This window comes from Gambusia affinis, linkage group LG04 (genome assembly GCF_019740435.1).
Source record: "Gambusia affinis linkage group LG04, SWU_Gaff_1.0, whole genome shotgun sequence".
Lineage (NCBI taxonomy): Eukaryota > Metazoa > Chordata > Actinopteri > Cyprinodontiformes > Poeciliidae > Gambusia > Gambusia affinis.
The window spans coordinates 15,810,920-15,827,718 of NC_057871.1; the positions used below are offsets into that span (position 1 = coordinate 15,810,920).

Sequence of the window (16,799 nt, forward strand, 5' to 3'; positions counted from 1 at the left end):
TGACAATACAGCACATCTGTACTTACACAGACACCAGGAAGTTGTTCACCACAATGTCTGACAAACACAGAGTATGTCCAGTTCAATGGTTCTAGGTTGAGGATGGTAAATGTACAGCAAGGGTCTGTGTCCGAAGGCAAATGATAGAATCTAAAGCCGTGGCTACCAAACCTTGTCCTCACTTACAAATACTCCAAACAGAGATCTATATTTTTCCACAGCTATGCAGATCTCCTGTTGCTGCTCTACAACGGGTTTGCAGATCTCTGGGGGCTTCAAATTGAAATAAAAGCATGCAGCTCCAAAAGTTGGAAGTTTGCTCTGTTGACATTTCCAAAGATTTGAATAATGCGAATGTGACTGGTGAGAAACATTGGGTGACAGGCATTGTGGGGCTGTCAGCTGAAAGCAAGCTCCTTGTCAATGGCACACCTACGCCTCTCGCACTTACAAGGTTGTCAGACCGAAAATTACAGAGTGACAATCAACTCCCTCCATCCACAGCCAAACTTGTGCCTCCACTTTCAGTGCACATTTACTGTAGAAGTGGGGAAAGGACCATTGAAAAGCTCTTTGACAACATCATTAGGTACTCAATGAAGTTTGCTAATTAATCGCACGAATGAGCATGCTCAGACGGTCTTGGTCTGGTCCGTTGCGATGCTCAGAGACGGCGTGATTAGTGTGGAGTATCTCACTCCGCCTTTTAACAGAGTGACCATCCTTTAGTTTCCAACAAGCAATAGCTGGATTTTGTAGCGGCTCGCTCATGCACAGTCACACAGGCAGGTTCACCAAACACAACATGAACATCTGTCCCTACACCCACTCACCTACACCTCTCCTATCACATATTCACTTACAACAGGACAAAAGCATAAATAGCAAGTGCTATTTATGAGTTGGAAAAACTTTTGAGCTTGTTCACACAATGCTAAAGCTTTTTATGATCAATTAACTTGAACCATTTTAAATTTGATGGGCAGACAAAGGGCAAGCACCTCTGTTGCTGTCTTTATTTACACAGACGGGCCTTTAGAGGCTGGGCAACCAGCCTCATCATCATTGTTTCATCTTTGTTTCAATTCAAATTATAACATAATTTCTCTCTTCTTATTGTGTTTTGTTGAGTGGTGCAGGCCTAATCTTTTTATTCTTTAATTTATTTGGTTTGATTTGACCTTTTTTCTAGCAATGTATAAAACATGTTACGAAAAGGAAAGCTACCTGACAAAGTCTCCTTAAATCTCCTCTGTGAAGTTTATTTTTACATATATATATAGACAAAAAACATGTTGCAGCAACAAGCACCGATGTGCCCAACAAAAGTGAATTTTTTCAATTCACTTTTTGCTGCTAAGATATTGAAAGTTATTCACCTTTCAGTTGCTGCCCTAATCATCCAAGTGCTTCTTTGAAAAAATACTATTTTAGAAATGTGGATTGTGGATGCTGTTGGGCACATCGGTGCTTGTTGCTGCAACATGTTTTTTGTCGAGTCGGAACCTTTGTACGTACATAAAACATATAAGTAATTACGTTAAAACTTGTAATCTATGTATTTTATTGACTGAAATTAAGATGTTAACATTCTGGCTCTAACGTGTGACTCAGAGAGAGCAAATAGTTCATTTCACGCAGCCTTTCATGGTGGAAACTGTTCGTTCTCCCAACCCCACGGCTACCAAAAACACGGCAAGAGAAAATATGATTTTGGACAATAATGTAAGTACACACAGCTCATAGTTCACTGCCTCGTCAGGAGCCATGCTGAACAAGCAGCTGGTGTATAAACAAAGAGCAGAGTGTCAGTTTTACATGTGCAAGCTTGTATTTTTGCTTTGTTCAGCTGTTGCATAATCCTACCCTGACTGAGATGATACAATGTGAAGAAATGTGCAACAAGGGAGTAAAAAAAGCCTCAAAAAGACCAGGACCCTTTAAATCTGTCTCATCATTATGGTCAACAGCATAAAGGGAAGGATTTATCCTAACTAAAATAACAGCAACAAAATCCATGTAACCTGCTTCATTTTCAGGTTAATTAGGTCAGACGCTAGAATGACTGGTTCCCTTTCATTACATGGTCCCAGAAGGAGCTGCTCGGAAAAATGACATGCAGGTATATCAATTTGAAGCTGGCCATGGTCTTGAAACCAAAAACGACTGTAGCCCATGTTTAGATAAGAAATCAATAAAAAATTTTCAAACCAACTGCTACAACATTTATTTTATTCCAAATGAAATGTGAATAAAAATGCATAATAAAATAGTAATATTAACAAAACTATGCTTTGCGTGGCATTCTTCTTCTGTTACGACTTTAAATCACATGCTACAATTGTAAGGTCATCTATGACTACTGTTAATTGTTGTAAAGTCTGTCATTTATATATAAATCTTCATGAATGCATGCTAACTATGATCCAAACAGGCCCATGGAGTTAAATATAACCATGACCTTAAACTTTACAGCAAACAACAGCAAAACATTACAAGAGATCTAAACAAATCTCAGATGTTTTCTCCAGATGATTGTGAAAGGAAGCAACAACCATACATTCAGTAAGTCATCATCTCATATAGAGAGTTCTTGATGGTGGAACAGTGTTGGTCAACTCAACCTTCAACACGCTTCAACAGAACATTCAGAGCATCACTGAGGGGAAGGAAGACCTGTCAGTGATGTGTCCTGAACTGTTGAATAGCTATTTCATCACTAATGTCGGCTCTTCAGATGCAGTCACTTGCTGTACCTGCAATCCTGACACAGAGCTGCAACTGTATATCCCTGAGGAAGCTTTTATAACACTGAAGATGACAGAAGACATTTCCATAATGCACCTGAGTGGGCTCTGAGAAAAAGCGGAGGATGCAAAGTGTGTTCAGTCAGGCAGCGGGAGTGAGGGGGTTGGATCAGGGGCTCACATTGTATGTTTCATTCCCCATAAGACTGATGTTATGCTTCTCAGACGGTGGGGAGCATTGAGGGAGAGCGAGATGAACCGTGTGTGTTTGGAGGATTAGATGAATTAGAATGAACTTGCAGAGTCAGCTCAAAGACAGATTTTTATGATGTCTGACTCTTGATAGAGTGAGGTGTTTAAGAGGAGCCTTGTGGGTCTGTTTTTTTTGTTGTGTGAAGCTTTTCTTGTGCAGTGTGCTCAGGACAAAAATGACAATGCACACAGGCTTTAAAAATAATGACTGCTGAGACACATCTGAACAGAAAACTCAGCATTAGAGTTTTGTTCCTGTGCCTACAATAGAAATAACAGTCACAATAAATATTTTGCACATCTTCTAGAGATATTCTGCTTTGTAATGCAGGGCTGCCATTCTGCTTGGGGATTTTTCTTCTACCCATAATAAGAGGCCTGCCATATTGAACCTATGAACCTATGATAGATTAGTGACCTATTCAGGTTGTACTCTGGCTTTTGCCATAAACTCCAGGTCCTCCGTGTACAAAGCACAACAGTACAAAGTATGGAGAATGAATACACATGCTATAAACCATAGATTAATTTTGCACAAACTATTTTTTTTATTTTTTTTTGATGACCTTCACAATAGGTCTGCTAAATGCAACAACCTCAAAACTCATTCCGTACAACCATGGTGTTCAATCTGTTCCTCATTCACCTTTTCATCAGTCACTGCAAATCTGCCCTTCATCTAAAATGCATAATTGTGAGCATTTTTGTTGAAGATTGTTAGTTTTGTTTCTATAAATATGTATAATGATATAATGAATAATCATGTAGTATATATATGTATATATATATTTTTTAATGAGAAACTTATTCACATAAAACTGTTGATATTCTACATAGATTTAATTATGCATTATAATTTCAGTGCACTAAAGAACTGATCAGAAGAATCATATGTTATTTTCAGGAAAGAACTCCTCAGTTTCTATTAACCATTAAATATTTTAAATTAAATTCCAGAGAAAAAAAAACCAAAACACTGGTGAATGTCGTCGAACTGACCATAACAATGTCATTCAGAGTCCCCTTCCTAAAAAAGAATAAAATACAATTTAAAAAAGCAGTGTTTCTTTTTAAAGTACAATCAAGTAACTGTTACCTTGAGTTATTATAAAAATGACAGATGCCTTGAAATTGGCTTCTGTCTCTTAAATATCCTCCAACCTTTTCCGACAGACCCTGTTGAGCTTCTCACCCTGTTGAGTGGTGCTCTGTGGGACAGGAGCTCAGCTGGAGACTGCAGCTCCAAACACTGGACTTTGTTTTGTAATATTGCTTTGGTTTCGAGTCCTTTTAGTGAGATTCCAAAGAAAGTCTTTGAGCGACAGCTCCATCTGTAAGGCTCCTGCACTAAGGTGTCCACACAACACACTTAACTACCAAGTTTGTCAGGATGGACTACAGGAAAGATCTGCATCAAAATTAGATTTCAAATGGTTCAAACTAAACCTGTAGCAGAGGTAATAATTTTAGTGACAGGTATTGAACACTCAAACTAAACTCACCTCAGAAGGTGAAAGCTTTACACATCTAACTGATATGCTGGTAAGGACCTGAACCTATAATGCAAGAAATAGTCATGTTGTGTAAGCTAAAGATGTGCCACATTATAAGCTAATCTTACATTCAAACTGCAGTTTGCATGTTAAGCGCAGCATTAAGCAGAACACTGCAGGCTAGCTACCTGAGCAGCCAGACCAACCGATTAAGCAGTAAGAACCACCTCAATCTGTTGAAGGTGGTACTTTTTTCACTATACAGAAAAAAGTATAGTATTCTGCAGAAAAATCATTTCATAGTAAACTATTTGCCCCAATGTTTACTGCAAAGAATAAATAAATCACATAGGTTAGGAAAATAAAGGTTAACAGTTAAGAGAGACCTATTTGTATCGAGAGCACACAGTCGGATGCTACTGTATTATTCAAGCATCTCATTTCAAGAGATTATTTTGAAACTGCATAATTACAGCTGCTGATTTGGGAGTATGTAGCCGCCTTTCTTCTCTGAACACAACAGACAGAATGATTAGAGATGTGTTAGTTTAGCAGTGGCTGTGGCGCTTCCAGCTAACTGCTGACAGGTTTGCATGTGCATGTTTGGCTTTCCTGTCTAGTTTAATAAGGGTAAAGCATGCTAATTAGGAGCCACTTCGTTTGATTTCAAATTTGGAGACTGCATATCTTGTGAGGAGGTGACTGTAGTTATCCATTTCTAGATAGCTTTACATCATTTATCTGTAACAGGCCTGCTGCTGAATGGGGCTGATGGGTTAGAATAGCTGTAAGCACATTATGTAAATAAAGGTTCTCAGAACATGATAATATTCCTACTTTGTTCTCGACTTCCCAAATCAGATGCAAATGCAGCATTTTAATGAGCGATCCCTTAGGCTTTATCTGGTTCAGTTTAAGGCCTAACAGACACTGATCTCAGAGTGTTTTTTTATGCATTGCATAAACGGCTACTTTGTGGAAGTATGCCAAAATGTAAGGTCAATAAAATACTGAAATATGTCGTTTTTCTTGCATGTAGCCATCTTCCTGAGTTTTTTTTTTGTGTGTGTTTTTTTTTAATGTAGCCACTGCATGATTAACTTTGTAAGATTGGCACTGGAAATGTATTTTTCCACCATTGTGACTATTTCAAAGTGTTAAATTGACTAAATGATTTTTAAGCATGGCATGTTTAATGTGTCGTTACAAATTTCATTTGAGTTTACAGCTGGAGCCAGAGCTTCAAGAGCTATAAGCAGCTGTATCCAGGACATGGGCTACATCTTCTGCATTCCTTGTGTTAAACCACACGTAAATAATACATCAAAGGCATTTACCAGGGCTAAAGGGTAAAAATAAAAAATTCTGTGTCCAGAGATGAAGGTTAATTTTCCATTTTATGTGAAAATTAAGGTCCCAGAGAGTGGAGGAACAGTGGGAAGTTTTCAATTATTTGAAAAATCAGTGCTGATGAAGACAAGCAAGGAAAGTTTATATTTCATCTTATTTTTTCCTAGATTCGATTACTTTTTCTTAAATAATCTAAGACATTGGTGTTCAGAGTTTTAGCCCCGGGCCCATTTGCCGCCCCAGGACAAATTTTTTTGCAGCTGCCCAGTGCAATTCCCGAATAGTACATATGTGATTCCCCGTCACAAGAAGTTAACGCAAGTGAATCCTTTTTTTCTTTTTTTTTTTCTTTTTTTGTGCTGATATACTGAAATCTTAAAATGGAAAGTGTGAGGAAATACACAAAGTATCCCCCATAAAATGTATTAATCAAACAAAGCAAGTATATAGCTTGCAGCAATGCGTTATCGCTTCTCTTTACACAACAACCCAAATCCCAAAAAAGAAACACCAAACAAGAGGAGCCTGTGTGAGGGCACACATGTAATCCCCTGAGCTGTGAAATGAAGCTCTATTACAAAAGCTAAATGTGAAGGCGCTACCAGAAGATAAAACCAGTGAGACCACCCACAATGTTCAGCTATTTGAAATCGGCACATCCAACAGACCACAACAAAATTCAGCACAACGATAAAATCCTGTAAAATGAAGAAAAGAAGAATTTACCCAAATAATCCCACACGAGTGCAAACTCATAAAGCAGCATGGTGGTAGTTTAATGTGTCTGTTCTCTCACATCGAGGAACCATAGACGCTGAGCAAATTAAAAGTCCATCAGCAGAGCTGCAGGAGAACTAGTAATGGAAAGTAAAGGGGAGGAACCTAACAATTTACACTTCATAAAGGCAGGGTCCCACTGTTAATGAAGATCTGCATTGTGTCAATTACCATCCTGCAATTACTGTAACTACTGTATGTTGGCATGACTACAAATGAGGGAGGAATAATGTTGCAGGTTGAAGTATATCAATCTTTATTGCAAAGAAGCTGAAAGTATATTTTTGGAAATATTTTTGGCAAATCTCAAATCATTTAAAACTTCCCATTTCATCTCGTCAGTCCACAGAATGTTTTCCAAGAAGTCTTGGGGGTTATCAAGATCTTCAAGAAATTTAAGCTGGACTTTTACATCACAGTCTTTACATACGTTGTGTTCTTTCTGGTGAGCAGAGGGTTTCATCTTGGGACTCTCCAATAGATGGCTGTTTTCTGTGTTTCAGATGTTCCTCTAGCTTCTTTTTTGACCTCTTCGATGAGTTGTTGATGCGCTACTGGAATAAGGTTTCTCCACTGTTCCTTGAAGCTGTCTGAAATGCTGCCAGAAGTTTTATTTAACTATTTTCTGCTTCAGTTGTTGGAGAAATTTAATTCAAAGAAAGTGGTTAATTTCAGTTGATTGATGATTTAATAGAGGAGGAATTAGATCCTTATGTAAGACTAGGTTGGTTTCTAAATGTTTTCACCAGATAAATAAAAAAAAACAGTAATATGGAATGATAAACAATAATCTGTAAGGGAGAAAACATCTTTCACAACCTCTAGAAATGGTAATCTTTAGTTAACCTGGTGATTTCACTGAGTTTGTTAAATTAAAAAAAAGCAACAACAACAACATAAAAATAGTTTCTAACAGAAACTCAGGTCTCATATTTTTAAAACTGTTATGTTTGTTGGACACAGAATCTAACGTTTTACCAAGGTCTAAGAATAAACAACTGAACCATATTTTGTGAAATATCAAGACTTGTCATCTAGGAAGTATCTGTTGCACCTGATACATATTGTTTATAGGAAAAAAACATATAAAATGTAAAGTTTACTACTGCCAAAAGACAGTGGAAGTCACTTTTTGGCATGATGTCTTCATCTTTACTTTTCCTATTTCATTTTGGGCCTTATGTTCACTACTCTACATATAGTCCATGAGTGAGATGCAAAATAGAAAAAAATAAGTCCACTGTGATAAGACCATTCTTAGACACTGCTCAAGTATTCCTCTTACAGTTCTTATTATTCCTTTTTTGGAGTAAATATAATCCAGAACAATCACTGACATGGGTGTATCTGTGTCACTTCCAAACCTATTGATCCTATTTTACACCTGATAATGCCTACAAGGAATTTGTCTTACAGTTTTTTCTTTTCCAGGACTTGACTCATTGATCAACGGTATTTGTCTAATGCATCAATACCTAGACCCTTAAGCTCTGACCTACTTCTACATCCAATCTCTTTCTGAGCAAACAAGAATTAATGATGCCCGGTCAGGGGATAATGAGGCGCCCAGACAGAGACTTATTGAGGCTGGAAGTAGCTGAAATTCAAAAGACGCATTAATGTGACAGTGTACCATCAAACAGAGGAGTACAGCATTGTCCTGGGCCAACCTCACCAAGTTATGGAAAAACAAATACTTTTATGTCTTGAATAGCCATCACCTGTCCAGATGGTGCTCTGGATAATCAGCGGAGCCGCCACACCCACAGAGCAATGCCTTCAGTTCACAGTACACTGTGTCTTTGGACAGTGAATCAGCTAATTGAAGGGCGCTTCAATTCAGTATTGTTGCAGCTAAAAATTTTTTAAAAAGATCAACAAAGTAAAGTTAACTGCCTCTCTGCATCAAACTTTAGTGATGTGAAGAAAACCATATACCTCTCTCTTCAAAAAAGACATTGACTCAAACGCTGCACACATTAGATTTAGGAGTTTCAAAACATCACTGGAGTCAGAAACTCTGCAGCAAATTCACTTATTCTTAGGTCCATTCAAACAAACCCTTGTGACCTGAAAATGGTAAGCACCCCATCAATCAGCAGTGATGGGTGGACTGGTCGATGGGCTGAACATCGAGCATCCATCTTTCTGCAGTCTAAATTTGGATGATAATGAGCATTGAGGCTGATAGCTTAGAAAATGAAAATGGTCTGTGTTTGCAGAGGAAAAACTAATAAAATTAATCAAACACCAAAAAACAGGCAGACAGCTTTTCATTCAGTCTGCCTTTTTATGTTTAACGTCTGCATGTTTGTAGTGTATTCATTTTGTTACCAAACTTGTGCTAACTTAGGCTAAGTGTGTAAACTTTTGTATTTTCTACGTTTTAATCAATCAATCAATCAATAAAATAATTTACAAAATACATTTGCTACAATTGATTTGTGTGATCTGTAACACACAAACTAAATGGCTGTGCTATCTTTAAACATGTCATCAATATCTGCAGAGGCCAGAGAATGAGCTAGTCATTTGATTCAGGTGTCTAGAAACAGCAGTACAGGTAAATATGACCAGGTAGTGTCTCTGGAGAATTGTAGTCATCAATCCTGAAAATAGATCATTCAAGGCTGCACAATATTAGACAAAATGTGAAATTACAGCACACCTTTTTAACACTCCAAGACTCTTATTGATTGATCTAATACCACCTGTTTCCTTCTTTCCAATGTTCAAAATGTACATAAAGGACTAAAAGATGTATTTTGATCGGTTAATATATTTGTGTAAGCATGTAAATACAAATGATAAATGTGGCCAGTCGGATGGGCCTTCGGTGCTCTGGATGCCCATACCTGCTCTAGAAATCAAGCTATTGCACATTGACACTGTAGTGATGAATGGAATTCAATATATTGTGAGGCTCTAAATGAAACCATATTTCATAGAGAAAGACTGAAAGCAATCCTACAGTATGGTCCAACAGAAAAAAAAAAAAAACATTTAGTGTAATTAAAGATTCTGGTGGAAAATTGTGTTAAAGGCAAAGATTAGTCTAAATGGATCCCTATGACTTTTGATCCTTCAAATGGTCCAGAATCGAGAAACAGGAGTCATTATAAAGCCCCACAAAACACACACACACACAGTGGGGTACTTTGGGATAGCTTTGTAAAACAAATATTACTTGCATATTTTCTGTACAAACAAGAAGGCTAAAATTAACACTGCATTAAGCAACACCAAATTCTGTGGGCTTAAAGGCATCCAAGATTGACCCCCAGACAGTGGCAACCCCATCATCAATCTTATCTGTTATTTATTACATTCCTGATCTTATTCAAACTTTTTTTTGACTTTGCATTTTAATAAATAAATTCAAATGCACAAAGAATAAAACATAACTTAAAAGCACCTGAAGGTCTGAGAATGGATAACGATCCATCCAGAAGGCCTTCACACACCAGTTTTTTTTCCCAGAGCAGCAGCCGGCTTGCAGCAAGGCCTTACATGCGCAAGAAAACCAGGGGAAACATGAAGATCAGAGGTGGGAGAGGATGAGAGTCAAGACGGTTATCAGCAAGGCTGGAGATGGATCCCTGTGGTTTAAGTAGATAACTTTCAGGCACAGTGGAGAGACAGAAAGACTACAGTACAAAAAACTTTGTTCCACTATTAAGTTGATACATTAAGTAATTCCAATCTTGTTGATGCAATACTTTTATCATCTGAAGATTAAAAAACAGTTGTGTAAATCTATATGGCATGGAAACTAAACACAGTGTATTCTGATTAGAGATTTGTTTTATTACTCGGAACATAACTATTGGTATAATAAAGGTAACTTCTGGAGGACTTCATAAATTATAAGTGAATTTCTTTTATCACCAATGTTGATCTTTTTTAGAAGCTAATATTTCTTCTTTGATATGTAGGTCATTGCCAAAGTGAGTTGGGCAAGGACTTTCTCTTTCACTGGGCTTCAGTGAGCATTTTGATATTGTAGTGAATCGTATTCGTCAATCTTTCATGAAAATAAAATAAAAAAACAGCAATAACACAAGCTGGCGAATCTGCAAATCACCTGAAACAGCATGGCAAAGAACTGGAAAATAAGTCCAACAGATGATGGTGGACATAATGAGCAGCTTTTTGAGTGTCTGTGGAGCTCCACAAGCAGCTGCTGACAGAAGATGATATAAAACCACAGCTGCACTGTCCACTGACAGACTGATGAAGTGATTTTTATAACGTACTTAAAGCATGTTAAAGCACTGCACTCTCAAAGCATATTTTAAGAGTGCAGTGCAAAGAAATGGCAAAAGATTTCAGATGATTTGAAGCTTTCAGTACACAAGAAAGAACATAAAACAGGAAATACATGTATTTCTTGCATCATAGTAGCATAGCAAAATTGAATTAAAGAGGGCCTTTCATGCCCCCTTGAACAAGTTAGGATAGATCTGTGCTATACTAACATGTTCATTACAATTTCTTTGCACAAAAATAATTATAAGATAATGAGAGTTTATCTACTCAGTTTTGCCTATTTTTGAGCTAGTTTTGGAATGAGTTGCTGTAAGGCTATGTCTTATTGTGATGGGCCTGGGCTTGACTGTGTTTGCTAGGTAAGGCGCAAATTTGACTAAATAATCAGGCCGTTTTTGAAGCAGCTTGATTTCCACTTAACAAAAGATTTACTTATTGCCAAACGCTTGAACTGTTCCTACAAGTCGTAAAGAACGACGTATGGAAGTATAAAAACATGCGAAAAGAGAATTTTGCACAATAGGTGAGGAAAAAGATGAGGAAGCATTCTGTATTCCATATCACCACAAATATTTATCTCTGTGAATACATTCAGCTGCATTCAATGATGATATAGCACAACTGCTCAGCAGAATTCACAAAGAGGGAGTGTCATATACACTCCAGTGCTTCATTTCAGTACAATGCATTGTAAGCTGCCTGCCCAGGTCCTTTTCAGAACATTTTCTGTAGAAAAGAAAGTACATTGCACAATGGCTTTCCAAAGCATACCTAGAGCTATAATAGCAGGCGGTGCATTCACATTATTAAGACCCGGCATGATGAGAATGGACAAAATTTGTTTAGCCAAATAAAAGCAATTGTGTCAAAGAAATGTGAATAGGAAAACTAAACAGAGAGGTGGGTGTATTCTCTGTGGCCGATACTGTGTCATCATCAAAAACTATTGACTTGTTCATAGCTATTGTTAAAAAAAAAAAAAAAAAAAAGTACTTCATTCCCACAAATTCAAACAACTTTCAAAAACAAAACAAAACAAAATGCACCTGACTGCATGCTGCCGCTAATGGGAAACCCATTTTCTATGGAGCCGTGTGGAAAGCAGTGAACTTCCTGCTCTGTCGCAGTGTGGCGAACAGCACATTCTTTACTGGGCCCTCTGCGTCTCTGTTAAAGGGATTTGTTATGCCGGTTTTACAGTGTGGGCACACTTCCGAACGATGCGTGCGACGGAGGGAGCTGCTTGGTTTTTGTGGAGACAGTAATTGAGGTGCCAGATAATCATGCTCCCTGTTCTCTGGAAAAACTGTTGACTTTTCTGTTCAAGGTAATGTGGACTTCAAGCCACCACAAAGTCACATCAGAATTCAAGACGCACTCAAAGGGCTCCTCCAGTATTTTAGATGGGCAGAAAAAGCTGCTTGATGGGACGTTTTATGGCGAAAGATTGTTTTTTAATAAGCATTCTTTCAAAAGTGACGGGCGCTCAGAGGGTCAGGAAGATAAAACCCATAAATACAGGAACGGGCTGGCTGTTTTTGTTACAGTAACAATAACAACCTTGTAGTAAATTACAAGTGAGACAGCCAGAGAAAGCCAAATGGAAAGACAAAATAAATCTGAGATGCTAAATCTATTCACTTCAGAATGCACAAGTTGGAAATTATGAGACGGTTTCTGGTTAAAGGGTGTGGGGAGGTTGAGGTCGGAGATGGAGGTATTTTCCATCCATTAGTGGTGCGGAATGAGATACACCCATAATTCACTTTCCACATCTTCGCAGAATTAAGTAATCGCATCATAATCGAGTGAGCTCTGGCTGCATGTTTCATGTCAAAGAGAAGTTGTCAACATGACTCCTCGCCGTAGCAGACTTCCGCACGCAAACGTTCTCTTGAATGACACAAATCAGCAGAATCCAGTAAACAAGCAGGTTGTAATACGTGCTTTAATGTCAGCTGAAGTGTTTTTCCAAGCCAGAATGATTTAGGATAAATTATGCATTATTGTGCTGTTGAAGTTTTGGCAGGTGTATAACATCCAATACAAATTTATAAGAAGAAACATGGAGAAAACTGACATATCAGAAAAATATTCACTATATTTAGACATTTTTCACATTTTGCTATATAACATCCAAAAATCTTTGCGTAATTTACTGGTATTTTTTGTGACAGATAGAGTTGTGCTTAATTGTGAAATAAGGGAAAACAATACACTTTTTAGATTTATATACAAATAACATTTAGAAAACTATGGTGCATTTTTGCCACACGGATACTCTAAATAAAATCCAGTTTAAGCGATTATCTTCAAAAATCTTCTTCTGAATTCAGTTGTGTGTAATATAAGCTCCATCTAAATCTATTTGTTCTGTGAAGACCTTTGATCATTAGTGAACTGACAGTATCATGAAGACTGTTGAACACAGCAGACAAGTCAGGTCTAAAGCTTTAGAGAAGTTTAATGTGGTAAAAATCTCAATGTCTTTGACCATCTCATGGAGCACAACTCTAACCCATCTTACACCCAACCAAGCTCACCTGTCATCTTCAGTCAGAGTTAAAAGGATGAGGAAAGGGTGCATGTCCACCCTTTTCTCAGTACCAATGTGAAAGTGTGTGCGTGTGTGCGTGTGTGTGTGTGTGTGTGGTTGTGTTTTTTGGGGAATCATTCAATGAACAAGGCAGCTTAGCTGAAAGCATGCTAATAGAATATATAAAAAACTACATTCTGTTGAATAGAAAAGCCTGCAGTTTTGCTTTGTTTTGTTGTTTTTTTTTCCCTGCTGACAATGATGTGCTCTGTCCCAATGTATCATTGTCCTCGACGCCCATTAAGCCAATTTGACCGCTCTTGGTTACCATGCCAAACAGCCCTCTGAGAGCACATTTATCAATGTCAACTAATACACTAATATTTGCACAGGGATAATTTGAATAATGGGCTTTTTTATTTCTTGACAGTATGAGCAGCGATGCAGCTGGACAGCTCACAAACTGAAAACAAACAGCCATCCTAACTTTCACAAGCACATAGAAAAATACAACAACTAATGGCACAATTAGGAATCCTTCCCTCAAGCAATCCTCTAAACAAAGGGCTTTGTGAGAAGCATGCAATAATGACATGTACATTATATTTTGACCTATACAAACACCTGTCATGGTTTATAAGATAAATAATCTTGGGTGGTTTTGTTCATTCTTATCCCTCTTAGTTCTTTTTTTTTTTTTCTCAGATAATTACAATTCCCAAAGGCCTCTTATTGTAACTAATTACTTCCATTGATTGGCTAGTTTTCATTGAGGCCCTACAACAGCAGGTACGTATCAGCACACAAGTCAGCATGCAAAAAGTAATTTGGGTTAATATGTTGATGTGATTGCAGTGCACTTATCTGAACAAAGTGGAGTGTCTGGAAAGCCACAAAACAGCTTTGATTCTTAATTTTTGCAACTACAAGGTACAAGCAGAATACTAAAATAAGACCAATGATCACCTTGTTTCTCAAATCCACGCTCTCTCCCTTCAGGACAATTACATACATTAGCCTTGTCATAACTACATATTACCGCTGAACTGTGGTTCAGTTAGTAGCAGGCGTTACATAATCTGTGATCCTTTGAATCAGACCTCTGATCTTGGGGATATTTGTTCCTCTAATTTAGTATAGTACAAAAGGAGCTCCAGAAGCAGAAGCATCCATGAAAATTGTTTATGGTTGTTTTATACACAGAAGAAATTCTTAATCTTAACTCCAGCCTTAGTTTTCAAATTTTGTTGTTATTGCATAACACTATTGCAAATTTGTAGGTAATTTTAATGTGAAAACATTAATAAGACACTGCCACATACACCATGCACATGCAGCTACAACCCAAATACCACACAAATAAGCCAGTAATGTGGTAATTATACATGTGCCCTCACACACACAACTTCATGTATCATCTCAGCACACTGGCTGAGATGATATATGAATATATTCAGAATATATTCAGAATGGAAGCTCATCAAAAGAGACGAATACTTCAAATTTGTGGCTTGGAGTCCTACAATCTGCCTTTTATGTATTCACATTCAGACCTACATAGAACATTGCTTTCTAGTTACATATAATACATGGAAAGAAAGGAAACACTGACAGCAGCTTTATTCCCGATCACTTCTAGTTAAGCCCAATATAGCAGATTGTCCATCATCTTCCTCTTAATCCAGGATTGAGTCACTGGGGCTCTAGCCTAAGCAGAAAGATCCAGACTTCCATCTCCCAGCCACTTGGTTCAGCTCCTCCAGGAGAATCCCAAGACACACCCCACGCAAGCTGAGAAACATAATCTCTCCAACATGTCCAGGGTCTTCCTCTGGTTCCTCTTTCAAATGGCATCAAATGGTGTTTTTTAAATCGACATGAATGAACAAAGTGCAATGGGCAATAAAAAAATTACCAGCAAACAGTGAATCAGAAAGAGAATGTTTGCATGCTTAAGATGTTTTTTCTACCTGTACGAATGCAAAGTCAGTGAAGTGCTGACAGGCAACTAAGAAGAAAAACTAGTCTTTTTCACCCTGTGGTGTGGCAGCATGAAGCAAAACTTCTTCTGTAAGCAGCAGCGTTGGAGTGGATACACCACAATCCTCATCTAGAGTTGTCAAATTTCTCCATTTTATTTACTGAGCTAACAGGTTCCCCCATATACAACTTGAGACAGACCAGGTTGTGGCCTGGGCTCATTATAATTATGCACTGTGGCGGTTTGGATTTGGATGGCTGATCACTCCTAACCTATTGGGACTGTTGACACAGGAGAAACAACACAGCTCACGGCTTGCAAGCATAAAAGTATTCACTGCAGATTTTAACATCAAGCTTCACACTGTTCTTTTATGCTGCTTTGATTGTCAAGTACCATAATAGTCACCTTACTTCATGAAGCAGTTTCCATGGAAACAGTCTTGCTTTGATCCTTTTCTGAAGAGAAACTTTTCAGCAGGACTAAGAAACATTTATGCTCTTGAAAGGCACCTAAAGGGCTTTTTCCAGCCTGATATGATTCCCATTTTTGTTTCTACTTTCAGCGTATTACAAAAATGAAAAATAAAAATGTAAAGAACTGAAAAACGCCTTGCAAGTTATAAGACAGGGTAAATAACACTGAATCCAACAGAAAATTAAGCATTTACAAGATAATTTCCATTAATGCACCAAGCATACATCTCTAATGCAACAAGATGTGAATAGGACATTTGAAAGACATTCCTGTCTTTATATCAATTGTCCGTGATAACGCAGAGGTTAAACCAGATGTTTTGAAATGCTAAACGTGCTGAAAAGTCTCAAGATTCAAGTCTGTTTCCAAACAGATTTCCATGGTGCAAGATTTCCCAGCAGAGCATTGCAGAGATGCTAATTTTACAGCTCTGGATTGTGACACATGCTTTCCAGTAAGAGGTTTTGCAAGAGTAATTTAATGGATGAATAATAAAAAATAATAAAACGTGTCAAAGCCATTATAGAAAATCTCTCACAGAAAAATGTGACATCATATTTCTTCCTGATATAAGTATTTATTGACCACTCTTGGCTTGAAGGCTAGAAACATATTAAATGCTCCTCTTATTTATATCAGCAGGTATAGCTTATATAGATTGAAAATGTTGTCACAGATTTATTATTTTGCATCTCTATAATGATAACATGTAATTGCTGACTATTTCAGTAGAACATCCTCCTCTAAATAATTTTAAAAATGCAAAATTACTGTACAAAAAATACTTTCCAAGCAGTGACACATTGAGACTCACTCTGGATCTTGAACTTAGCAAAACTCCATGTGGAGTCTTCCATCAAAATCACTCTGAGGTACAATCCCATCTGCAATAAGAGTCTTTAATATCAGAAGCTGAG

General features: G+C 37.6%; 1 protein-coding gene across 4 annotated transcripts in view; it reads right to left on the minus strand.

Annotated features, from left to right (window-relative positions):
* The window catches only part of LOC122829029 (potassium voltage-gated channel subfamily KQT member 5-like), a 93,987-nt gene that overhangs the window by 24,998 nt on the left and 52,190 nt on the right, over positions 1-16,799 (minus strand). The window lies entirely within an intron of this gene.